At 39.5% G+C, this 27,215-nt stretch overlaps 1 long non-coding RNA gene across 1 annotated transcript in view; it reads right to left on the bottom strand.

The window, feature by feature from the left end:
* The window catches only part of LOC145721774 (uncharacterized), a 95,025-nt gene that overhangs the window by 17,004 nt on the left and 50,806 nt on the right, over window positions 1–27,215 (bottom strand). The gene's annotated exons all lie outside the window — the stretch shown is intronic.

The following is a 27,215-nucleotide window of genomic DNA, read 5'->3' as shown; positions in this document are numbered from 1 at the left end:
ATTGGAGCCACCATCATAAAAGGGGCTTGAAGACCTTTCAAACAAGCTATCCTCTCTGTGCTTAGCCAGAATTCCTTCTGAGCCATCATATCATGAGCACAGTTATTATTTTAAGTCTCTCTCTTTGGGGATGGTTTGCTGTATAACAATAGATAACCAAACATCACATGAATTATGATATTATCTTCTGTACTTCATATTTAAAATAACTCATACTTAAATTTCTTTAAAAAGTGTTTTAAAAGTAGAGAAATACACCAGATTTTCTAAAGACGAGTAAAAAGAAAATCAGAGGGCTAGATCTGATTGAGCCAAAACCACAGCAATTGGCTGTCTTGCCAAAATTAAATGAATTATTGAAGTCCCTAAACACTGGATTGCCTTTTTCTTTTTCTTTGCAAACAGAGCTTCATTTTTTTCCTCTTCTGTAGCTTCGGTTGTGTCATTAAATTACAAAAGTATTGGTTCTTGTTCAAGTTTTAGTAAGTCCGCTAGGGAAGCAGCCAGAGCTCCAATCAACATTAATTTCTTTCACAAGTTTCTTTCAAAACTGCATTGCTACTCTGCCACAATCTATCCAGCCCAGACACTTAAAAACGATCTTAGATTCTTCTCTTTCCTTTATCCTTTAAATATAGTTGATTCTAATTATTTGCAGGTTCTGTATTGCAAATGTGCCTACTTGCTAAAATTTATTTGTAACCCCCAATTTATCTGTGGTGCTTTTGTGGTCATTTGTGAACATGTGTTGAGCAGCAGAAAAGTCTGAGTCACACCATGAGCACATTCCCAGCTGAGGTCAAATAAGGTGACACTCTGCCTTCTTGCTTCAGCTTTCATACTATAAACAAGTGTCCTTTTTGCAATCTATTCAGTGCCATATTTTTCTCATACTTTTGCTTTTTGTTGGTGATATCACTGTTTAAAATGGTTCACAAGCCCAGTGCTAAAGTGCTGTCTCACGCTCCTAGCACAAGGCTAGGATGTGCCTTACAGAGAAAATATATGTGTTAGATAAGCTTTATTTAGGCATGAGCTATAGTGCTGTTGGCCATGAGTTCAATGTTGATGAATCAAGAATATATATTAAATAAGTTATCTTTAAAGAGAAACACACATAAAACAAGGTTAAGTATTTTTTAATTTAAATTTATTTTTTTTTTAAGATTTTATTTATTTATTTGACAGAGAGAGACAGCAAGAGAGGGAACACAAGCAGGAGGAGGGGGAGAGGGAGAGGGAGAAGCAGGCTTCCCACCGAGCAGGGAGTCCGATGCGGGGCTTGATCCCAGAACCCTGGGATCATGACATGAGCCAAAGGCAGACGCTCAATGACTGAGCCACCCAGGTGCCCAACAAGGTTAAGTATTGATCAGTTGATGGAAATGTTGTGACCCGAGTCCTACAGAAACTTAACCCTGTATTTCCCCGAGGGGCAATGGTTCAGGATTTACTCATTGACTGTTCATGATGACTTTATAGAATATAATTTCTGTAAATAACAAGAATTGACTGTAATAACTATTATCAAGGCTCAGAGGACTATGGCAGGGTGATTGTAAAAGACTGAGCTTTCTGGGGATTTGGAGCAATTAATATTTGCATATTGGAGTTAACAGGAATGCACTCATGAGAAAGGGGAGCTGGCATCACATTCTTGCCCACTGGACTATAAACATCATGAAGACAGGGAACAAGTCTGTCGCATTCACAGTCATGTCCCAGAATCTATCCTGGTATCTGACACACAGGAAATGCTCAATCAATATCTGATTCAATCACTCATTTATTCATTTCAAATATTAATTGAGCCCCTACTATGTGCCAGACTTTATGCTAGACAATGTATACACAGAACAGTAATATAACAGGCAACTTTCTTGTCCTCAAGGAGCTTACATTCTGGTGGTTGAAAACAGACAATAAACAACACTGAGAAACATAATATGTCAGGAAATTAAGTGAAGAAACTTAGAAAAGCATCAACAGAAAGAAAGTATGGGGTTTGGGGAAGGTTGCTATTTTCTATAACTTGGTCAAAAGACCTCTCTAGTAAGGAAATTTTTGAAAAGGAAACCTAAAGGAAGTGAGGGCAAGGTCCATGTAGATATCTGGGAGAAGTGCAAAGAGCTGGAGCCAGGACAGAAGCTGGCATGCTTGTGGAGCAGCAGGGAGAATGGAGTTCCAGAGTGCGGCTCTTAAGAAAGAAAAAAAAGAAAGAAAGAAGGAAAAAAAGAAAGAAAGAAAGAAAAGGAAAGAAAGAAGTGCCTCTCAAAAGAAGAGGGAAAAGTGTATGGCTGGTTCTGTAAAGATGCTGAATATTCCTACTTATGCTCCTTTGGTAAGAAAGTCAAACAGTAATATTAAATAAAAATAGTATTTATCATCAAGTAGAATTACTTGCCATTGCCATTTGAGATAGGGCATCCATTAAGGGACTGCAGAGAGAGAGAAACAGGATTTCACTGATATGGAAGGAAAATAGAAATAGTCTCCCCTTTCTCATATTGAAGCCTGCATAATACACAAAATACAATCCCTGGAGGATATTAACTGTTTGTGAAAGCCAAATATATGCTTTTAACCTATGACGCTTGAGTTCTGAGCAAGAGGCTGCAACAGCTGTTTTTCCATTATTTTGTTTCCCAGGATAGTAAAAATAAAAAAGAAAGGATACAACGAAAAACAGAAAGCAATTATAAGCTAACCTTCTACAATGTTTGTTTTGTTAGATATACACATCTTTAAGAAAGAAGATAGAGGTATACTTCTAGAGTTTCCTATAGCTAATATAATGCATTGTCTTACTTACCATTTCTTATGTTAAGTGATCAACAAATATGCAACTGGAAAGCAGTCCACACTTCCTTGTTTCCCTGGGCCTTTATACATCTCAAAAGAGTAATCCACTAGAGACCTTCACTTCTGATACATAAGGGAAGGAAAACAGCAGTAAAGGGACACTGCATTTTTGGAGAGACTGCACCCAGCCGTTGGTGCATCCTGCAGAATACTCCATTAAAGCGCATTACTTCTCCGCATATAAATTGAGGGGTAGAGTCACAAACACTGAATTACAGCTTCACAGAAATTGTGCATTCATATTAGTAAATGGAATTGAATTTCAAGCCTAGAGCTAGTAAGTAGTTAAAAGAATTCAGATCCAGACACCATAAAAATCTACCTAGCAATTCCACCCAAAGCTTTAGGGTAGAACTACACACACCAGACTGATTACCCATCAGCCAATGGCCAAAGGAAATCCATTTTCACTCCAAAATATTGCCACTCTCACACCACTGTGTACTTGAAAGAGGTTCAAGAGACCTAAGTGGCTGAGACATGTGCCATTTTGTGAAAATAATAAGGAGCTAAGACAGACACAGATTCTGACCCTAAATGCCAATTTTACAGAAAAGGGAGTAAGGCCATTTGTATTTTGTTTTGGCTTCTTCCCCTCCAGCTCTGCCAGAATTTTCTCTCACTATGTTTGCCTTCAGGCTTCGTGGCAGCAACATCTCTGTGGTCTGCCCTGTGCACATGAGTAAAAGTCAGTTTGCCATTTGCTAAATTATTTATGAGCTCAGCTGCTGTTTGGATTTTTTATTGCATAATTTTTTAAGTAAATATTTTATAAGCAGCCAGAGGCTATTGGTAGTTGACACATTTCAGAAAATTAAAGAATAAAATTATATAAATTATATATAATTATATAAAATTATTATACAATTTTACATAAATAATTAAAAATTGTTAAATATTAAAAATATTATATAAAATTATATAAACCAATATAAAGAATATTGGTATTTGACACATTTCAGAAAATTAAAGAATAAAATTTAAATTGTGTAAAAAGACAAAAGGATCCCCATGTCTTTGTTGATGGAAGACTCATACTGCACCCACAGTGGATGGATTTAAGCACTGTTTAAATAGACTGATTATCAAACCATGCTTTTGAATGTAGATAAATTCTTTAACAGAGAAATAAAAAAACTGTAGCACTTCAGTTTCTTCTTTGATATTTAGTACAAAGTTAGATTTTGATGTTCTTTGGTGCTTTCAGAATTAGATGTAGGTTGGTGTTATTCTGCACCTCAAATTTGTTAGTTTTCATTGCTTTAAAACCATTGCTCTAGTAGCAAATGTTATCATTAATAAATTGCCTACTATTTTCCAAATCTCCTATATTTTGCCTAAAACTGGAAGTTTGGATTATCTTTAAAATATGAACCTAGTGCTTGCCAGCTATAGGGTGAACTAAAAAAGATGAAGACCCAGAAGTTAAGTGCCTTTAGAAGCTGACTGAATAAGGACAAGAGAGAAGTCAAATACAACACTGAGATCTCAAGTCAGTCTGTCTGGGAGAATGGTGCTGCAGAAGGAGAAACAGAAATATCAGGAGAGGATTTCACCTGTGGGAGAGATGATGAATTTACTATCAGGCATGTTGAAGACCGTACAAGGTGCTGACAGAATGCTCAGGTTGTGTCCAACAAGTACCTGATGATGTGGGGTCACAGCTTTGAATTGTGGACAAAACGAATGAATGAAACAGTCAGATCAAGCAAATATTCATATTATCAACAAATCATGCAGCAGTTAATACTGCTTTCTTTTGCTTCTGCTGCCCTGGATTGCTAGCATAGCATTTTTCACAATGTGACATATGTTTAGTTTGTGTGAAACTTTAAGCCAAATAGCTAGTATTTAACCTTTAAGCTGCCTGTCTACCAAAAGGCTATTTCTTCATGTAGACTGTAGTCATTGTTTTCATCAAAAGTGTTATGGTGTTTGTGTTTATACAAAATATAGATACATAATGCTTTGCATTGACATGATCTTTTCTTTTTTTTTAAGATTTTATTTATTGATTTGACACAGAGAGAGAGAGAGAGAGAGATCATAAGCGGTGGGGAGGAGGGCAGAGGGAGAGGGGAAGCAGGCTCCCAGCCAAGCAGGGAGCCCTATGTGGGGCTCGATCCCAGGACCCTGAGATCATGACCTGAGCTGAAGGTAGCCGCTTAATGACTGAGCCACCCAGGCACCCCGACATGATCTTTTCAATCAAGGGATGAAAATACGCTCTGTTTATTATTTCCTTGGCTACATTACATATTGAGAACTGAGCTCCAGGACTGCAGACCTATATAGAAATTTATCTTGTGCAGTTTTCCCTTGCAATTGCCTTGCTTCTCCAGGATCTGCCTGCCTTCCCCCTAAGACTCTCTTATCTTCCACAGCCCTAGCCTTAGCCTGTTCTTAGGCCCCAGTTCCACACAGGCCAGAGACAAATGTCAGGGTTCTTAGTTACAAACAACAGAGTCCCTTCTGACTTCTTTAGACAGAAAATTATTTTATTAGAGGATGAGTAGAAGGGTTGCAGAAATAGATTTGCGACTGTACCTCTAGGAACAATGCCCATAACCATCCCAAAGAATGGGTCCAGGGAAAAACCATCACTACTTATCACTGATGCCACCGGGAGCTAAAAGCCAGGGACTCACCTTCACTTAAATCACTGCTGTTGCTACTTTGGCATCAAAACCTCACCCCTGCAATGGCTACTGCTACCACACCTGCAAAACAGAAGTGCCACATGACACTCACTCCTCGTTATTGCTCATTTCTAAGCTGAAGTCTCCTTGGGGTCATCTCTTTGGTGAAGAGTAAATCATACACCTGCATCCCGGGTGCATGGACAACTGTAATTTACATTCTGAATTCTGGTTCCTGTTTCCTGAGTCTCCTTTGTTGCTCATGAGGCCCAGAATTCAGGGTCCTAGTGGTGACCACTGAGCTTCCATGATAATCCCCTGCTGAGTCACAGCTTCCCCTGCTTCCAGGGCCCAAGTGCCCAGGACTGGGCTTCTGCTTTGGGACAGCTGTACTGACTGTTCCTGCTCATTTATTTCCCTAGAGATTGGAATCCTGGCCTTTCGATTAGCCCAGTGCTTGGAGTTCTGCTAACCCACCTTGCTCTGGCCAGTCTCTTCCATGTAGATCTCCAAACCCCAAGGCACATAGTAAGTGTACAGTAAATGTTGAATAAAGGAAACATTCTACCAATAAAGACTTCCTAGATGACAACTACTATCTTTCCAAATCCTTTCTACTGGGAATCCTGATACCTCTCATCTAGAACCACCAATCTTCTGTGTCGCTTGGACAAGGCACCTCCCCACCTGCTACCTTCCAGCAGTCATGTTTCTCGTCCCCTTAACCAATAGAGATCTGGCTGTACCAATACCATGTGACATGACTTTAGACAAAGCATTTAATCATCACAGACCTTGTGTTGTCTAAACTATATGCACAGTTCTTTGAACTAATTTTTTTTTTCTTTTAAAATAGGCCCCACGCCTAGCATGGAGCCCAACACAGGACTTGAACTCACACCTGAGTAAGACACCAAAAGTCAGACACTTAACCTGAGCCAGCCAGGGGCCCCTGAACTAATTTTTTAATTGTATACAATATCTATATGGGATATTACTACAAAATAGGACATGTCTCTTTTCTTTTCCCCTCTGATATAGTGAAGATCTACAGTATTTAAATAATACCATATTTTTTAAAACAGGTATACAGATGTTCCTTAACTTACAATGGGGAAATGTCCTGATCAACCCATTATAAGTTGAAAATATAATTATAAGTTGAAAATGCATTTAATACACCTAACCTACCAAACATCATAGCTAGCCTAGCCTCCCTTAAACATGCTCAGAACACTTAGATTACAGTTAGACAAAATCATTTAACACAAAGCCTATTTTATAATAAAGTGTTGAGTATCTCATGTAACTTATTGAATACTGTGTTGAAAATGAAAACCAGAATGGTTGTAAGTATCAGTTGTTTCCCCTTGTGATTGTGTGGTTGACTGGGAGCTGTGGCTCTCTGCTGCTATCCAGCAATGAGAGAGACAGAGAGAGAGAGAGATTATCGTTCTGCATATTGCTAACCTGTGAAAAGATCAAAATCCAAAAATCAAAGTATGGTTTCTACTGAATGCATATCATTTTTGCACCATCATAAAGTTGAAAAATTGTAAGTTGAACCATCGTAAATTGTGGACCATCTGCCCTGAATTTTCTCGGAAAAAGGGGTGAGGCCAACTACAAAGAACCCTGTAGTTGTAGCTAGAGCATCTTAGTACAAGTCCTAACTTCTCTACTTACTAGCCATGTGTCATGAGCAAGTTATTTAAAATTTCTGAGTTATCTTTTAATTCCTGTGAATAAGGATATTAAGACTGTGATGTTGTGATTTTTAATAAATACATTTTTTGGGGGGTTTTGTTCTCAGTTCCTGGTTCACAGCTTCCAAAACCCTTGGAGTTTCCTGAGCAGTAAGAGCAATGGAAACATCTTTCGTCATAATATTTGGTCTTTTGTCCTCAGTTCCTGAAATTGCTTCAGAGCCATAAAGGTGAAATGAGTGTGTCTTGCTGTTCATAACAAGCCCCTTTCAACTACAATGGAGTTTATGTTAATGAGGTGACTTCCGGAAAACCCCTAAAGATGGGGGGAGGGGGCTGGCTGCCAGAGGAACAAACCATGAGTAGAGGGTTAGAACTTTCTAACCTGATTTCTGGGGAGAGGAGAGGGACTGGAGTTTGAATCAGTTGCCAATGGCAAATGATTTGATCAATCATTACAATCATGTAATGAAGCCTCCATAAAAACCCCAAAGGAAGGGATTCAGAGAGCTTCCAGGTGGGTGAGCCAGAATACTACCACAAGCCCCTGTGCTGGGCCCCAGAGTCCACAGGGATAGAAGCTCCTTTGTTTGGGATTCCTCCTCATGTATCTCTTTATCTGGCTGTTGATTTACAACCTTTAATATCCTTTGTAATAAACCAGTAATCTGGTGAGTAAACTGGTTTCCTGAGTTCTGTGAGCTGCTCTAGCAAATTAATTGAACCCAAGGAGGGGGTTGTGGGAACCTCTGATTTACAGCCAGTCAGAAGCATTAGTAACAACCTGGGCTTGCAATTGGCATCTGAGGTGGAGGGCAGTCTTGTGGGACCGAGCCCTTAACCTGTGGAGTTCAATGCTATCTCTGGATAATGTCAGAACTGACTTGAACTGTAGGACACCCAGCTTTTGGTGATGTGGAGGGGGGAAACCCACCACATTGGGATTTGGAGCAGAATTGTCCCCCGATCTCATGCAGTTATTGTGAAGCTCAAATAAGACCATTTATGTGAAAATGCTCTACAAATATAAAAAGCATAAAACAAATATAAGATGATATTATTAATGTTGATGTCAAGAGTTTATAAACATCCATATCTAAAACTGCCTCCAAAATAGGAAATGAGATAAGAATTGACTTCCAGAACAAAGTCTCTCCTTCTTTTCAGTTCATATGCACAATCTCTATAAAAGGAACCTGAAACATCTACCTTGTGAACCTCCTCATGGAAGCTGGGTTAGGAAATAGTCACAAAAGAGCATGCAGTGATTGCTATGTACCTATAGATATTCGTCAGGAGATGGAAGCAGAATAGTTAAGCTGGTAACAGAATTTTCATTGAATTCTCTTAATTAGCTCACACCAGGGGAGTGAACATAATCCACTCTCCCCATTTCCAGAGACTTCCAATGTGTCAGGAATCTATCTATTTTTATTACATGGATTGCTTTACAAATAAGCACAGTGTGACGCATCAGTGCTTTATAAAAACTGCATTAATGCACCAACTTGTTCAGAAGCCAAGAAGAGAATAACAGCACAGCCTAGAGAGAATTTAATGGGCCCAGCTTGAACTTTTTTCCAGCCAACACCATTGAACACCTGTTAACAATCATGAAGAAGTTACAGGGAATATTGAGCGTCTAAGCACACTGTTCTAAATTCCATACCCTGGCAGTGTTGATTTATTTTCTCTTGAGGTTCCTATGGCTACACTTCCTTGCCAAAGGTTTATCCTTGAAAAAAAAAAAATCTCTCCTTACAAGACTTTCAGAAACATGTAGGATGGACTAAGATGGAAAACTAACCAGCTCAATAAATTGAGCTTTGTTATGAGTTGAGGAATTACATACTAACAAAAATCTCTTGCTTGGAAAGAGACACTACAAGCAAAGTTTAAAAAAAATGACAAATGGAGAAAATCATTGCAACACATATCACACAGAAAAAGATTAATGGTCTTAACTATGTAAAGAACTTGTAAAAATAGGGAACAAAAGCTCCATTAACCCTAGAGAAAAACAGGCTAGACCTAAAAAAAAAAAAAAAAAAAAAAAAAATACAAACCATTCTCAACCATAAGAAAAATGCAAATAAAAACTTTACTGAGATATAGTTTCTTAAATATCCAAAAGTATATCCAAAGTATACTTGTTATCCAAAGTATAACAAAGTAGCCTGTTGGAAAGGCCTAAGGAAATAATACTCATATATGGCAATATCTAGCAAAATTATATATGAACTTATCCTTTATTCAAAAATCCCACATCTAGAAATCTATCCCAAAGACAACACTAGCAACATTATGAACAGATATGTGTACAAGGGATTCATTACAAAGTTATTTGAAAAGAAAAATACTTAAAGCAAACCTATTGTGCATCAAGAGAGGAATGACTGAATAAACTATGGTCCAATGATTCTCAAACTTTAGGTGCATCAGAATCACCTGATGGTCTTTTTAACACACAAATTGCTGGGCCCCAACCCCAGAGTTTCTGATTCAGTAGGTCTGGAGTGGAGCCTAAAGATTTGCATTTTTACCAAGTTTCCAAGTGATGGTTGGTGATGCTGCTGGTCCAGGAGCCACAGTTTGAGAACCACTACTTAGTATGTCCACACAATGGGGTATTTGCAGCTGTAAAAAGGAAGAGTATCTTTATATATTAATATGGAGTCATCTTTGGGTTATAGTTTTTAGTGAAAATAGGCAAAATTTTAAAAAAGCTTGCTGCTATTAAAAAGATAGACCATAAAAGATTTTAAAGTGGTTATATCTATGGGAGAGAAAATGGAATGGTGTTAGACTTCTCGGTATAGATTTGCTTTATAAATTTAACTTTGGAAGAATGTAAATATTTTAGTTAATTATAAAGCAAAATAAGTTTTTGATAAAATCTCTAAAAATAAAAAAAAATGATATGATATTAATGGACCTAAATGTGTTTCCAGTTGGTGGCAGAACTACACAACGAAATAATTCCAAATGAATTTAAAACATAGTTATTTGAACGTACAGCCCTAGTAGAATATGCCTGACAAAAAGATGTGTCAAAAATGAAATAAAATTTCAGGGGCATCTGGGTTGCTCAGTTGGTTGAGCATCGGACTCTTGGTTTTGGCTCAGGGCATGGTCTCAGGGTTGTGAGATTGAGCCCCCTGTCAGGTTCCCGCGCTCACCGCAAAATGTGCTTGAGATTCTCTTTCTCTCTCTCTCTCCCTCTGTCTCTCTCCCCCACCCCCCCATCATGCACACACTCTCTCTAAAATAAATAAATAAAATTTCTGGGGCACCTGGGTGGCTCAGTTGGTTAAGTGACTGCCTTCAGCTCAGGTCATGATCCCAGAGTCCAAGGATCGAGTCCCACATCAGGCTCCCTGTTCAGTGGGGAATCTCCTTCTCCTTCTGACCCTCTCCCCTCTCATGCTCTCTCTCAAATAAATAAATAAAATCTTTAAAAAAAATGACATAAAATTTCAAACTCTTTTCAGTAATCATATTGTTGGCAATAATGTAGGTATTATTATTCAGAGACTGTTATATGTAACAAAGAAAATTAGTAATTATGGGATTTTTTTTAAATTTTATTTTATTATGTTGTTAGTCACCATACAATACATCATTAGTTTTTGATGTAGTGATTCATGATTCATTGTTTTTGTATAACACCCAGTGCTCCATGCAGTACGTGCCCCCCTTAATACCCATCACCGGGCCAACCCATACCCCCACCCCCTCCCACCTATAACCCTCAGTCTGTTTCTCAGAGTCCATAGTCTCCCATGGTTCATCTCTCCCTCCAATTCCCCCCCACCTTTATTTTTCCCTTCCTTCTCCTAATGTCCTCCATGCTATTCCTTATGTTCCACAAATAAGTGAAACCATATGATAATTGACTTTCTCTGCTTGACTTATTTCACTTAGCGTAATCTCCTCCAGTCCCATCCACGTTGATGTAAAAGTTGGGTATTCATCCTTTCTGATGGCAATTATGGGATATTTTAAGGTATTTTTAATTCTACCATTCTTGGTGTCCTTGAAAAGTAGGATCCTTGGCATGAGAGAAAGGAGACACAATATATCATAGAAGAGTTTATATACAAACCTTATAATCTTGCATTTTAACTTGAAGTATCAGTATCAACTCATAGTTCACTTTATCTTTTAAGAAACAACACAAAATAAAACATCTTTTTAAAATAAAACATTTCTTAGCTCTGTTCTCTAAAAAGGCTGCCCAAATTGTGATCTTTAAATTTCCTACTAAAAGGAAACAGGGCTCCTTGGAAAAATGGTTGATTCCAGGTCAGAGTTAAGAAATGTAATAGATCTCAAGGAGACCATCAAACACATCTGGGATCATGTCAAGAGGACTCAAGCCAACTAGAGACTCCCACTAGCCAAAGACAAGATACCCTGAGTCTCAAAGAGAATAACTATAAGGGATTGAAGGGCATCAGCTATATTTAAATCCATAAGTTCACAGTAATACTCAAAAAGAAATTTAAAAACAGGAAAGAAAGAAAAAGAGGGCTGAATTGATCACCACTGGGACATACCAGTGAACCAACTTATTACTGGCTTCCACTGGTATCTCAAAGTAGAGCATTTCCTATGAAACTTTTGGTAACCTGAAATGGCATAAAGTGAACAATTACCGTTAATTTACATGGAAAATTTTCGAGCATTCCCAGACTCAAAAAAATAACCTCTTTCAGGCTTTCTGATACCTTAGGTCACATCTTGCTAGCTGATGCACAAAATAAATCGAGATAAAGCACAGATGTCCAGACACAGTTGAAAGCTACTGCCCCCTGATGCTGAGATGCTAAGTGTAGTTCCCGGGGAAGGCGCTTGGGGGCGCCACTCTCGCCGCTGTGGAGCGTGTTGCTGCTGTAACGGCTTGCTGCAAAACAAATGCCTTTCTTCGTAAAAGCAAAAATCCTCATCGGATTTCTTTGAGTTAGCAGAAACAGGTACTAATATAAGTCTTTCACAAAAGCAGAGTGGTATAACGTGAATGTTCAAAAGACAGTTTAAAAACTGTTAAATAAAGAAGAAGGATTCAAACACTTGTCCTGCCTTTTTAATACAAACTGTACTCCCGGCTTACCGAGAAAAAGACGAAGGGAAAAATGTCTTTATAGAAGTATTCTGCAATGAACTAGAATTAGAACAGCAGCATTTGAACTCATAATGAAATAACAGGTTTGGTAGTAATCATCAACAGCTGATAATGTCACCAAAGTAGAGATCACCACATATTATGTACTCCTAATGAAATAACATAGCACCATATGAAGCAGTCTGGCTAAAAAGCTGGACCGGAGTCTGATTAAAACTCTGGATCCAACAACCAATTTACAGGACATTCAAAGGACAAACAAACATGTACAACAACACTCTAGGAATACAACAGCAAAATCCACACTGCAGGGAATTACCTGAGAAACAAACTGGGTTCTTCAACAAACTGCAAAGCAAGAAAGAAAGAAGATGCAGATGGCATCTATATATCTTAAGATATATCTCTTAAGACATATCTACCGATTACAATCAGGGGACCTTATTTGACTCCTAATTCAAGCAAACAAACATTAAAAAAAGAGATAACCAAAAATTTGATCACTGATGGGCAATTTGATATTCAAGAATTACTATTAATTTTATATAGTATGGTTATGTTTATGGTTTATGGGTATGTTCAAAGAAGAAGAATCCTCTTCTTTGGGGACTGAAATATTCATAAATGAAGGAATATCATGTCTGGAATTTCTTTCAAAATAATATGTGAGGGAAAAGTGAGAAGGGTAGTGGTGTGCTGCTAAATTCTAACTTGGGGTGGGTTTTGAGGGGGCCGCATTTGTACCCCATTTGTATCATCTGATTGCCCTGATGTAAATGCTCACACCATGACGGATTTCAAGCTGTCAGGCTGTGAGACAGAACTTGGCATTGCAAAAAGATGCTCACAATCCACCCTTGAAGAGGTATGAGCTGATGCCAGCACCACTGGAGAAGGTATACAGGTTAAAGAAGGCTGGCCAAGAGTTGGTAAGTTGTTCACCTCAGTCCTCAGTGGTGGGTACAAGCCACTTCATTACCTTATCCTATATGTTTGAAATTCTCCATCACAAAACATTTTAAAATGAAATGATTCGCTTTCCTTCTCTCAGAAAATGTGCAAAATAGACCACGTTAGATACCAAAGGGAATAAGAAAACTCAGTAAGAATTTTTTTGTTGTTAAGTGCTGTGTTGGACTTAAGTTGGCTCTTGGTCATCATCTGAATTAAGTAAAAGATTCTTGCTTTTTCTTAAATCACAGGGATGAGAGTGAAATAATATTTTGAAAATATAAATGTATATGTATGTACTTATGTGTGTGTGTGTGTGTGTATCTTCAATCCTCCATGAAGTTTTGAAGTCCTTCCCTTAGAACATATACCTGATTTAGGCAATGATGATTAGAGATCACCTTCACAGGCATTTCGATGTAAACTATGAAGAAAATTAATACAAAGTTTCCCAGCTAAAAATAACTTGGAATATCTTTATGATATTTTCCCAAGTAAAATAATGCAGTAAAACTTATAAAAGTAGAGGTCCCTATTATATTTGGGACATACTAAATGACACTTTATTGGAAAGTAAATTGTTCCTTTGTTCATAAATTCCAAGAACACTTCTCAAAAAACTCTATGATGTTTTATATTTAATTTAGCAGCATGAAATCTAGACTTTAAATCACAAATATAATAATAATGACATTTATTTAACATTTACCATGTGCCAGAAAACTGTTGTGGGCATTTTACACAACCTAATTTAATCTTTTCAACAACAGTATGAAGCAGGTACTATTATGATCCCCATTTTACAGATTAGGAAACAGAGAAAGAGAGATTAAGGTTACACTACTAGGAAAGGGTAGAGCCAAGATTTGAACCTAAGTAGCGAAGCAGCTGGGCTCCCAGAATTAACCTGGAGACCCAGTCCTCCTCAAGGAGAGAGATTAGTCACAGCATTTATGTCACCATCTACTCAGTGACCAGTTGTGGCAGAGTGGAAAACACTGAAGCAGAGGATGCACTCCGTCTTAAAATGGCTATGTCACTCTGAGCGAGTTACTAAATCTCTTTGAGTTTCAATTTCCCATTTATAAAATGCAGATCTCTAAGGTTTTTTTTCCAGGTCAAAATTTATAATGTAATCAAATAGCAATTTTGATGAGTGATATTGATTACTGGGATACATTTAGTCTATTTTCAAGATTCAAGCATATTTCCCCAACTTTGTCTATAAGGAAATATGTCTAAAGTTATAGGACCAGATATCTCAGAGGGCTCTTCTGCATTTATTGGACTTTATTTTGCCACTATTTCCCCCCGAAATGTCCCAATGCTCAATTCCAATCCAGTATCTCTGATACTTAATTTTTAATAATTGTGACCCAGACAAATAAATAAGAAAGCACAGTTGTAAACTGGGGCAGAATAACAAAAGGAATTCTAGACTGATGATGAGAAGTGGCCTGGAGAAAAGGTGGGTGTGTTGGTTACCCTGCCTGATGGACAGAAATGATCCTTGCCACCTGGTATTTATGCTCTGGGAAGTCTCTTCCAACATTGGATCAGACATGACCTAGGTGATCAATAAAATGATGCAGAAATAACAGAAAGAAAGAAAGAAAGAAAGAAAGAAAGAAAGAAAGAAAGAAAGAAAGAAAGAAAGAAAGAAAGAAAGAAAGAAAGGAAGAAAGAAAGGAAGGAAGGAAGAAAGAAAAAGAAAAAGAAAGGAAGGAAGGAAAGAATTGTCCTTTGGAAAGTTAAATCCAGTTTTATCAATTAACTTATGTAAAGCCTTTATTTACAAGTTATAATGCTATTGTCATTCACTTAATATTTTAACCTCTAGTTCCTAATTTCCCCCATTTTACAAAGTATATGGGCATCTACATATACATTGGACGCTTTTGGTTGAGAGGGTTAGGATGCAGAGAAACTGTCATCACGAATTTATTTCAAATTTCCTGCCTGCCATTATCCAATTGCTTCTTAGGCAGATATTCTTAATAAACTCTGTGTATCAGAATACTTTATACCACATTATTTACATTGAATTTTTACAACCGAAAGGGCAGCTTTTCATTTTCTGCTGCAATTTTTAATTTCTATGTGTCTCTATTTCCATTGTTCTTTTTTTTTTATATTCAACCATTCTCCTGAAAAGGACCTAATGCAACATTTTATATGCTATTCCATCACCCACTCTATTAATCAAGATATTAAACATAGAAAGAGCAATCCCACTCAAACCCCACTTGGAGCTTCACATATTATTACCATGACCTCGTTATCTACAGACCCTCAGCCAGTTTTCATTGACTCATTCCATTTGTGATTGCTCATGTTTAAGTCTAATCTGAGTTATTTAAAATTGCATGAGGAACTGGCAAATGATTTGATAATGTTCAAATATAACTGCTGTCCCATAAGGGAATGATTTCATAATTTTATCAAAACTGCAATTGGTTTTGTCAGAAGCAATTTGTTTTAGAGAACCCATTGCTTACTCCAAATTACAGTTCCCTCAGCCTTTAGATATTTGCATTTTCTTTTAATGTTTCTGACATTATGTGATGGTGCTGGGCTTAGATTTAAAAGATTTATTTTGTCCTTTATTTATGTCCTTCGTATTTAAATATGATGGGACACCATGTATAAAAACAGCTAAAAAAAAACCAAGGTGATCTGCAAGGCCTATCTGAGTGTTACACACAGAGGATATTTATCAAATATTCTCTTTGTGTGTTTGGTTTTGCTCTGAAGGTTGCATGGAATTTGTGCTGGACTTGAGCCACCCAAATCTCCAGTTATAGTATCTCAACCTAATCTGCCTGCTATTATCAATTCCTTATAATAATCTACCGGGCTCCATTACCCACAGTGGTCTTTTTCCTGGACCACCTGCTTTTAGGTGTTACACTTCTGGGGTATCTTGTGAATCACTACTGCTGTTCTTACCATTTCATTGTCATTACAATCACAGTCATCAGGCAACATATCTTGAACTTCTATATTTGCTAGATTGGCACATATCACAGAGAAGTCTCATTCTCTGCTCTTGAAAGAAGATGAAATGGCAATATAGATTTTTCTTATCACTAACCTTGTTTCACTGATAATTACCATTTATTATTATGCGCCAGATACCATGTTAAGCAATTTATAAGCATTATTTTATTTAAACCTCGAGATAGGAACTTTTAGCAACATTTTACAGATGACAAATTGATATTTAGTGAGGGTAGGTAATTTGCTCAAAATAACAGAAATGCATTGATGGAGCCACCCTTTAATTCTTGGAGGATATATAGAGATGGAGGGACTTCTGACCACAAGAAGACAGAAGCAGGAAGCTGAAATCCACATCACATTTATAGAATGTGAAGTATGAGGCAGGTTGGAGGCTCAGGGAAAAGAGGGAAAGGAAAGTCTCCTAAGTGGATGGACGGAAAAAGAATAGGAGGGATACAGGAAAAAGTAACCTTGTTATAGAAGTCTTCATTTCATTACTATGAAATACCCTCCTTGGTTTTATTTAATACTTTTCACCTTGAATTCAAATTCATCTTATTTTAGTGCAATGGCTATATTGAATGAGCTGAGCTTAATGGGATAATTATAAAGCAAATTTATTCTTTCCCACCACTCCTCCTCACTAAACTCGCTCCATCAAACAACCCATTCCTTGCCCTTGGATGAAATCTTGGACAGGTCCCATAGTTCTTTGGATTACTCTTAGATAATATATTAATTATCTTTTTGTTTTGACATCTAGGGGACCAATCCAGTGTGATAATGAGAACTCCAAACTCCATTTTATGCAGTCTCTCCCTTACACAGGTTTGGATTTGCTCCAGTGTGGAAGTCTGCAACAGGGCAGAGGGATGTGGTCAACTTCTCTCTCCTTTGTTTCCCTCTTTCCACCAGGGCTGGGCCTGGAGGGAAGGGACAAGGTATTATCTGCTACTCTTGTGATCTGGATGTTTCAAGTTGACTCCTTCTCTTGGAAGCAGTTTTGTGGGTTTCTTAGAGATTCCCCCAGTGAAACATGCCACTGTTGATCCCTTGACACCAGCTGGCTATTTTCCACTTCTTTCTCAGCCCCAGGGTTCCAATGGATTACCATTCAACTAGGTGCCATCATCCCTCCCAGGAGTCCTTTTGGGGAAAGAGTACTCTTCTAGACTTCAGGTCAGCTTCCTCATTCCCTCCCCAATCCATGGGTTCATTTTTGGTCCACAGGAAATATGCACCTTGCCTCAGCTGTCATGCTGCCATTAACAACTGTGGCTTGCTCTCTAAGCAGACTTGCTTTCTCTCCTCTGCTGCTTCAAGCCAATCTAGCCACAGCTTCTTACACATCCCGTATGCCCTCCTTACTCCAGGGACTCCAATCAAACTCTCCAAATGAAGCCCTCAACCCTTGGCATGAGGTGAGGGGGAATCACACCCCCACTATGCCCATGACAGTGGAAGAAGCACAGAGCATCCAACAACTCTCTCCAATATACACCTTTCACTCCTTTATTCTTTTGGAGGCTGAGCAAGCAGTCTTACCGTTTCTTTCTTTTTTTAAATTTTATTTATTTATTTGAGAGAGAAAGAGGAGAGCAAGCAAAGGAGCAGGGAGGAGGGGCAGAGGGCAGAGGGAGAAGCAGACTCCATGCTGAGCAGGGAGCCCAACTCGGGGCTCGATCCCAGGACCCCAGGATCATGACCTGAGCTGAAGGCAGATGCTTAATGAACTGAGCCACTCAGGCGCCCCAGTCCTACCATTTCTTAGCACATCCTATTTGGATAGTTTTGATACCTTACTTTAGACTGTGGGGTCCCTGGTACCCACTGCATTGTTTTTAGCATTTGGGCCCTCAACCAAAACTGAGACATAGAAGTCACTTCAACATTCTCTTATATCTGTACTGCTACTCCTATCTTCTTTTTGTTAGTATTTGCTCATACAGCTTTTTCCATCCTTTATTTTCAACTTCCCCATGTCATTTTGTTTTAGACACTTTTTATAAACACTTGATTTTTTTTTAAAAGATTTTGTTCACCCATTTGACAGAGAGAGAAAGAGGGAGCACAAAGAGGGGGAGTGGCAGGCAGAGGGAGAGGGAGAAGCAGACTCCCTGCTGAGCAGGCAGCCCAACTTGGGGCTCAGTCCCAGGACCCTGGGATCATGACCTGAGCTGAAGGCAGACGTTTAACCAACTGAGCCACCCAGGCACCCCTAAACAGTTGATTTTTTTAGCCCAATATGTAAGTCTCTGAATTTTAATTAGGTACATTGAACTCATTCAAGGTGATATTAAATTTATTTCTGTCATCTTATCTTTTCTGTTTTCCATGCTTTCTGGTTGTTTCTTCTCGCTATTTCCTTTTCTTGGCTTTGGATGAACTGATTGCATTTTCTTTGGGTTTTTTTTTCCTCAAATGATTTGAAAATTATACAGTTTATTTCTCTTTTAATGGTTTCTCTTATTTACATATTAAATTTTTTCTAACATCCAGCATTAATCAGAATCTATATCCCCTAAACAATATAAGAATCATATTGAGATTTTATTGCCCTCTACACCTGACCAACCCTCCCTCCCATCACCCATGTTGATTTAAATCTTCTTGGATTTTAATTACAGGTTGTTATTTTTACAACCTATGCCAGTTTCTAGGCTTTCAGGTCAATTTTATAATGTCATTTTCCTAAATAGACTCTTGAGCAAATGATCATCATCTTCGTCTGGACTCCTCACACTTTCTCTTTGTTTTGAAGAATTTCTAAAGCAAACTGGGACAGTTATCATTGGGAGAGGCAGAGAGCAGAGTGGGAAAGCTTCTGTGGCTAAGCCTTAGCTCCTGCTTTGCTCTCCACTGCTCACTTGGAAGGAGCATTTTTAACCTTCCCTTGTTTCCTGACCTGCTCTCATCTGAACAAGATCCTGACCACCCTCTACCCATGTCCCTATACCTCTACCCAATCCTTATTCTTTATTTTACTTCCTAGCACTTGAAAGAAAATATCAAAAATGTATTCAATGATTTCAACTTAGGATCTGTGAAGGCAAGGAGTACGCTGGTCTCACTGCAGCCATGAGCAATTCTCACCCAAGCTCAATTTCATGAGACGCTAGCTTCGGTCATTGTCTCCAAAGTAGGAAGTCACTTGCTCTGTTGTACTTTAAGGGTCTGGATTCTTTGAAATCCTGCTTGTCTTGCTCCCCATGGTCATGCAGAGTGGTATCCTGATGGTCAGTTGTCTTTGCTTCTTCGCTGGCTTAATAATTCTCCAGGCTGGGAGGAGAGAATGCTTTGGGCTCACCAGTTTCAGGCTCTGGCGCCCTCTAGTGGCCATTGACAGGCTTGCAATGTCAGCACCGAGTTCTAGACTTGCCTCAGAGCTGTTCTCCTCAAAGGCATCACCTTCTAGCTGTAGCCATCCAAGGCAGGAGCAAGGATAAGATGAAAAGGACAACTCAGCACACTCTCTTACCATCACCTCCAATAGTGTCCTTTTCCCCACTATAACTCCTTCTGAATAAATTCCACAGACAGCTTGGAGACTCCAATCTTCCTCTTTTAGAAGTGGATTTTATCTCTTTTATCTATAGTTTTCAGGCAAGGCTTAGAGGGCTGTCCTCTGGGTCTCAAAAATTGAGTATCTGAAGTCAGCAGTGTCTCTCTTTGGTAGTGGACAGCGAAAAATTCTTCCTGGCTTCTCAGCAGCATTAACCTGGAGGGTTAGTGTCCATACCTAGTGATATGACCCCTGCCATTACCTGTGGCTTTGCCAGGAATCTGTCAGCAAACTTTACCCACAAGAGAGACACCTCATCTACAAGCTGAAAGGGAAGAATGCAGTCATGAGATTTTAGATACTAGAAGGACTCCAATAGTCCTGAGTGAGAGAAAGGAATACATATAGCCAGTAGCTTGGGCCCGTCTTCCCTCCAGAGGCCCTCACCCTGAACCTTGCCCCATGCTCTAGCCACATGCAGTGGTATTCCACCTTTGTGTGGCAGCGTGGCTTCTGAGGGGCCTTCTTCTTAGCAGGAAGAGACTCAGAGACGTGACAGGAGGCTACACCACTACAGATGAACACTAACAGTGGGTAACATGGCGGGGAGAGCAAGTGCTGTTTTTGCTATCTTGTGGTCCTTGGCCTTGCTTGACTAAAAGCCCATGATCACTGAGCTTCTAGGAGAGGGGTTGGGAAAGTATGGCTCATGGGTCAAATCCAGCCTGCTACCTATTTTTGTGTGGCCCACAAGCAAAGAATGCTTTTTACATTTTTAAATGGTTGAGAAAAAAAATCAAAAGAATAACATTTCATGACACATGAAAATTATGTGAAATTAAAATTTTCAGGGGCGCCTGGGGGGGGCTCAGTTGGTTAAGCATCTGACTCGATTTTGGCTCAGGTCATGATCTCGGGGTCATGAGAGGGAGCCCTGTGTTCACTTCTGTGCTCAACAGAGAGTTTACTTGAGATTCTCTCCCTCTGCCCCTCCCCCCGCTCGTGTGCTCTCTCCCTCTCTCTCAAATAAATAAATAAATCTTTAAAAACATCTTCCATTCCATAAATAATGTTTTATCGGAACATGGATATATTCATTTATATATTGCCTACAGCTGCTTTCATGTCACAATAGCAGATTGAATAGTTGTGACAGAGACCCTATGGCCCACAAAATGAAAAATATTTACTATTAGCCCTTTACAGAAAAGTTTGCTAACTTCTCTCCTAGAAGATCCATGTGTTCTAGTTCATCACAGACTGCAGGGACCTGATTGAATAGGGTAAGAATGTCTGTGGAGCCTTGCAGGGAATGAAGGTGAATATACATGGTGAAGGTCCTAACTGAAGATTTTAGATTTAATCCACTAGGCTATGAGGAGCCTTTAAAGTTGGTGCCAAGGGGCACCTTGGTGGCTCAGTCGGTTAAGCGTCTGCCTTCAGCTCAGGTCATGATCTCAGGTTCCTGGGATCCAGCCCTGCATCGGGCACCCTGCTCAGGGGGGAGTCAGCTTCTCCCTCTGCCACTTTCCCTGCTTGTGCTCTCTCTCTCTCAAATAAATAAATAAAATATTTTTTAAAAAATTTAAAGTTGGTGCCAGGATCAAAGCAAGTACATTCTGGAGACTCAACATGACATGAGTGGGTAAGAAGGACCGAATGAGGGGAGGTTGTGAGGTAGGGAGGCCAGTGGTGAGGAATTATAGTTGAGGGCCTACAGTAAGGAATGTCCAGGAAGAGGAAGAAATGGTTACTGGTGGTGCGTTGGGGACAATTTCAGAGGGCAGCAGACAGGGTGTCACCAAAGAGGTGGAGACAAAGAGGCCAAGGCCATCAGTAGGATAGAGTCATGAAACACCAACAGCATGTATTCACAGGACATAGGAACATTTCTGAGGGTGATCTTGTTTTGCCAACTGGTATCATTCTTACCCAAATGATGATGCAGGTAGATTTACTTTTGCTTTCCACTAGCATTTTAAAATACAACTTAGCACCTGACAGATTATGGACATGGAAGAGAGAAATGGACACATGAGGTGAGCAGTTTGAGACTGATGGGTATCATTGTATAAATTCATGGGTCGAAATGGCTGGGGAATTCTCCAAGCTAATGTCTTTTCCTAATCCCCATAAAGTAATAACACTTCTGCCCAGATCCCTCTGGGTTCCTTGCTGTGTGTTTCCATTAGATTGAAATTAATTGGTATGATCAGAGTTATTAAGGAGAAAAAATCATCATAGTTTCCAAAGCAAAGAAGGCTATGTAATTATTCCTATAAAATTATATCAGAAAATAGGGCCACCTGAGTGGCTCAGTCATTAAGTATCTGCCTTCAGCTCAGGTCATGATCCCAGCGTCGGGCTCCCTGCTCAGCGGGAAGCCTGCTTCTCCCTCTCCCACTCCCCCTGCTTGTGTTCCCTCTCTCGCTGTGTCTCTCTCTGTCAAATAAATAAATAAAATCTTTCAAAAAAAATTAAAAAATAAAATTTTATCAGAAAATAAACTATTATTTCAGCCTTGAAAAGCTCTATAAGCAAATCTGTTTACTCTAAGGGGAAAGCCACGAAGTTAGTATGTTTTAAAAGGAAGTGCATTGCAAAATGAAAAGAACTTTTTCACGTTACATGAACTTGACATATAGTACTATCTACACCACTCAGAACTTATCTTTAGTTTGTGAATGTATTAGCAATTATAAGATCAAAATTAAACTTTGAGTTTAAGACTTTGGTGAAGTGAAATGTAGTGGAAAGAAGAGTAAATTTTTATCTTTTACATTTCCATTTCAGGGCAGAGAAATTTTTCTACAAGAACAGTTTAATGGCAGCTTAGGTTTTTGAAATATAGACAGGATTTTTTTTTAGATGGAAATTCATTGTTGTAAAATTGTTACATAGCACAAATTTGAGAGTAAGTCCCTAAAATTTTGTACATTTCAGTTTTCTCTTATCATCCTCGAATTTCTATGTTACTCTTAGTTCATCACTTCCTACTACACAACTTAACTCTTTCAAAATACTTTTAAAAATATATATATTTTTGCTTGATATATTTAAGAGTCTATTAGGTGGGAAGGTTGTCAGATTTTTAGCCACGAAAAGCCAGTGATGCCCATAGCATGCCCAATGCTATAATAGAAGCAGTGATTAGGATCAAATTAAGACTTCCAGAACACCTAATCTACACAAATGTGAAAGAGCCCAAATGACTTAAAGATCATTATTTCAGAAGCAAATCCTTTTTTTTTTTTTTTTTAGGATTTTATTTATTTATTTGACAGAGAAAGAGAGACATCGAGAGAGAGGGAACACAAGCAGGGGGAGTGGGAGAGGGAGAAGCAGGCTTCCTGCTGAGCAAGGAGCCTGATGTGGGGCTGATCCCAGGACCCTGAGATCATGACCTGAGTGGAAGGCAGATGCTTAACGACTGAGCCACCCAGGTGCCCCTCAGAAGCAATTCTTAACAAAACATACACGCTTTAGATATGTATACAGAAATGACACACTAAAAGAGGGAAAGAAAGAGAGAAATTTCAAAAGAATAAAAAACAAAAACAGAGCGGTGACCTATTCTTGGTGTTCTTTCTCCCCTGGCTTCTTCCAGCACTGAATGATTCACATCCATTCTCCTTCTTCACAAAAGACTATCAAAACTTCTGTTTTCTGGCTCCTGTTGGCTATTGGTCCAGTATTGCTATTGCTTAAAACACAATATTTTCTTTGGATAAAAGCAGATAAGTAAATAATAAGTGCCAAGATAATCTATGGGGAATTTGAGAGTACTCAGAAGAGCATTTTACCCAGACTACTATTTTAGAATATAATCCACCTAAATAGAATTAAATGTTCATACTTCGGGGTCAGAAGGTTTTATTCTGAATTCTGTCACTTCCTAGTTCATCTGAATGAGTTAATTTCTCTGAGTCCCAGACTCATAATCTACATAGGAAAATACTATGATGTATTATATATTTGTTTGGCACATGTAGATATATAACATACATTAATGCCCGCCTTTGTAAGATTATTTAGAGGAATAACTGAAGTAAAGCAATAATGCTTAGCATGGTGTTTTGCATATAATAAATACACAATAAATGAAATTTATTATTAACTTCACTTTTCTGACAACTTCATTTAGAGGGTAATGGTGAGGCAACTTGTTACTTTTACATGATAACAGGGTTTGTCTCTGATTTTAATAATAGGCACTACAGGGGCACCTGGGTTGCTCAGATGGTTAAGCGTCTGCCTTCAGCTCAGTCATGATCTCCGGGTCCGGGATCTAGCCCCATGTCGGGCTCCCAGCTCTGTGGGGAGTCTGTTCTGCCTCTCCCCCTGCTTATGCTCTCTCTGTCTCTGTCTCTCTCTCAAATGAATGAATAAAATCTTAAAAAAAAATAATAGGCACTACAATTTACAAAGTGTCTGCTATATGGCAGGTGGCTTATATACTGCATCTCGTTTAATCGTCAAAGGATCTTGCTGAATACGTATTATCATTCTCAATTTATAAGTTGGGAGCACGAACTAGAGAAGTTAAGTAACTTTCCCAGAGTTTCACAGATATTATAACTGTCAAACCTGGAATTAAATTCAGATATATCTGATTTCATACCCCATATTCTCAGGCACAGATGGCAAGTAAGTTTTAATTCAAATTTTAAAATTAAGAATACAAAAAAGCTATCAAAGACTACTGGGTCATATCAAAAGAACTTAAGATCTCTCTTGGGAGCGCTCTTACTGGCCGAATATAAGACAACTTCAGCATCAGAAACAATAATGACTGCCTTAAGTTGAAACACACAAGATGTATTAAAAATTATGAGTTCATTTTAATCCTTTAATTTTAAAAAAAGTTCATTTGACATTTTTGGAGGCTGCTGGAGTACTAGCTCATTATTCTGGGGAAAAAAATGAACAAAGGGAAAGTATTAAGCATTTATCTTGCTTTCCCACCATAAACTATCTGGGTAAGATGTGACTATCTGATGAAAGCATTCCAGGTGAATGTAAAGGCCCTGAAAAAAGCACACGCCTGACATATTCAAGAAATATCAGAGAGGCCATGTGGATGGACACTAGTATGAGAGGACAAGAGTATTGTGAGATGAGGTCAGAAGGGAAATCAGGGTTGGAATTGGTGTGTAAAGTTTTCTAGGTCATTGTAAAGGCTTTAGCTTTTACTTTGAGAAAAACAGGGAGCCACCTCAGGGTTTTGAACAAAGTGACATAATCTGACTTTTGGCTTAAGAGTCACTCTGCTGTGTTGAGAATACACTGAAGGGGGAATAAGAGTAAAATCAGGGAGACCAGGTAGGAGGTTATTATAATAATCTGATGTGAGGGGTGCCTGGGTGGCTCAGTTGGCTAGGTGTCTGTATCATGATCCCAGGGTCCTGGGATGGAGCCTCGCATTGGGCTCCCTGCTCAGCGGGAAGCCTGCTTCTCCCTCTCCCTCTGCCACTCCCCCTGCTTGTGCTCTCTCTCTGTCAAATAAATAAAATCTTTAAAAAAATAATAATTCAATGTGAGACAATGATGGCTTGAACCAAGATGGTAGCAGGGAAGAAGGTGAGGATAGTTGAACTCTAGATCTCTATGTCAGGTGCCTAGATCTGGCAGAAGTTGATGATAGATTGGATGTGGGAAATATGAGAAAGAGGAAAGATAAGGATGATTCCTGGGCTTTAGTTCTGAGTAAATGGAAGTATGGCGTGCCTTTACTGAGATGGAAAAAACCAAGGAGTGGGTTTGGGAAGAAGGTGGGGTGGGGAATAATAGGAGCTCAATTTGGATACATGAAGTTTGTGAAGCTTATTATACATCCAAGCGAAATGACAGATAGATATCTGGATTTATGTTCAGGAGAGATGTTTGGGCTAGAGATACAGTCAAGAAATTGTTTAAAAAAGAGAGCTGCTGATGGGTAAGAAAGATGAGGACTAAAAACTGACCACTGGATTAAGCAACATGAAAGCCACTGATGACCCTGGTAAGAGTGGCTTCATGGGCACGGCGAGGCAAAAGTCTGATTGGAAAGAGGTCAAAAGGAAATGAGAGGAAAGAAACTGGCAAGAGTCAAGGCATTCCTTTTGCAGAGTCTGCTGAAAAGAGAAGGAAAAAAATGGGACTGGAGGGGAAGTTGGGATCCAGAGGGGGTATGTTTGGTTGGTTGGTTTGGTTTAGTTTGGTTGTTTTTTTTAAGATTGGAGAAATAATAGCATGTATTATTGTACCCCCATGAAAAAGATATAGTAGAGAGGGAAAAATTATCAGTGCAGCAGAGGAAAAGAGGAAAATTGCTAAAGTGATGTCATGGGGCAGGTGCTCATGGGTAGGAAAGTCTGGCTTTGCCAGAAGCAGATAGTTTGACCATGATACTGGAGAGAAGGTAAGAAGGTAAGAGACTAGATGTGGTGATACCAATTTTAAAGGGGTCTGGATGCATAAAAGGATGAGGCTAAAGCTTATAGATGCCTTCTAGAATTTCAAGTAACTGGGGGGAAGGGAAGATGGCGGAGGAGTAGGGGGCCCTATGTCAACTGGTCCCCGGGATTGAGCTGGATATCTACCAGACCACTCTGAGCACCCAAGAAACCAGCCTGAGGTGTAAGAAGATCTGGATCTCTACAAACAGAATATCGCAGGCAGTTGGTTTTGATGTACAAAGCGGGGAGCCGTGATTCCATGGGCAGATATCGGAGGATAAATGGCAGAGGGAGGGTGCCTGGCTGTGGGGATCCTACACCGCCAGTGACTGACAGCCTTGTGTGCTGTGGACGGGGCGCAGACTTGCAGACCGGTAGGGGCAGGGAAAGGACTTTAGGGCAGCCCCCGGGGCGGAAACCCAGAGCGGCAGGGTCGCGCAGGTGAACTTGGAGTCGCTGGCGGTTTTAGAAGCACAAAGGGCAGAGACGTGCCCCAACCTAGAGGCAGGACTGGGGGCACTGCGGAGGGGCGCACAATCCAGGACACTGCAGTTTATAGCAGCCCCGACAGAAACGGAGACAGTGTGGCCTGGAGAGTTCACTGAAGAACAGACTGTGGTCTCTCTGCTCTGAGGCAGAGGGTTGGAAACAGTCTCTTCTGCTCTGACTCGCAGAAGAGATGCGGAAAGCTACCAGGGAAAGCTGCCAGAGAACAAAAGCCCCCAAAACTGATTCCCGCTGAGCCCATCCCCTGCCACAGGGGGGCAGGGCAACTCTGCCCAAACAGGGCTGCCTGAGTAACAGTGCGGCAGGCCCCTCCCGCAGAAGACAGGCTGGGAAAACAAGAGGCCAGCAACCCTAAGGTCCCAAGAAAACAGGTGCATCTTGCTTGGGTTCTGGTCAATAATTTGGACTCTATACATTCCCTCAAACACCCATCAACAGAATGACTAGGAGGAGGAACCCCCAAAATAGAAAAGACTCAGAGAT

This window comes from Leptonychotes weddellii, chromosome 5 (assembly GCF_054177405.1).
Source record: "Leptonychotes weddellii isolate Sample4059 chromosome 5, ASM5417740v2, whole genome shotgun sequence".
NCBI classification, from domain to species: domain Eukaryota; kingdom Metazoa; phylum Chordata; class Mammalia; order Carnivora; family Phocidae; genus Leptonychotes; species Leptonychotes weddellii.
This window is presented reverse-complemented; position numbering and strand designations above follow the sequence as displayed.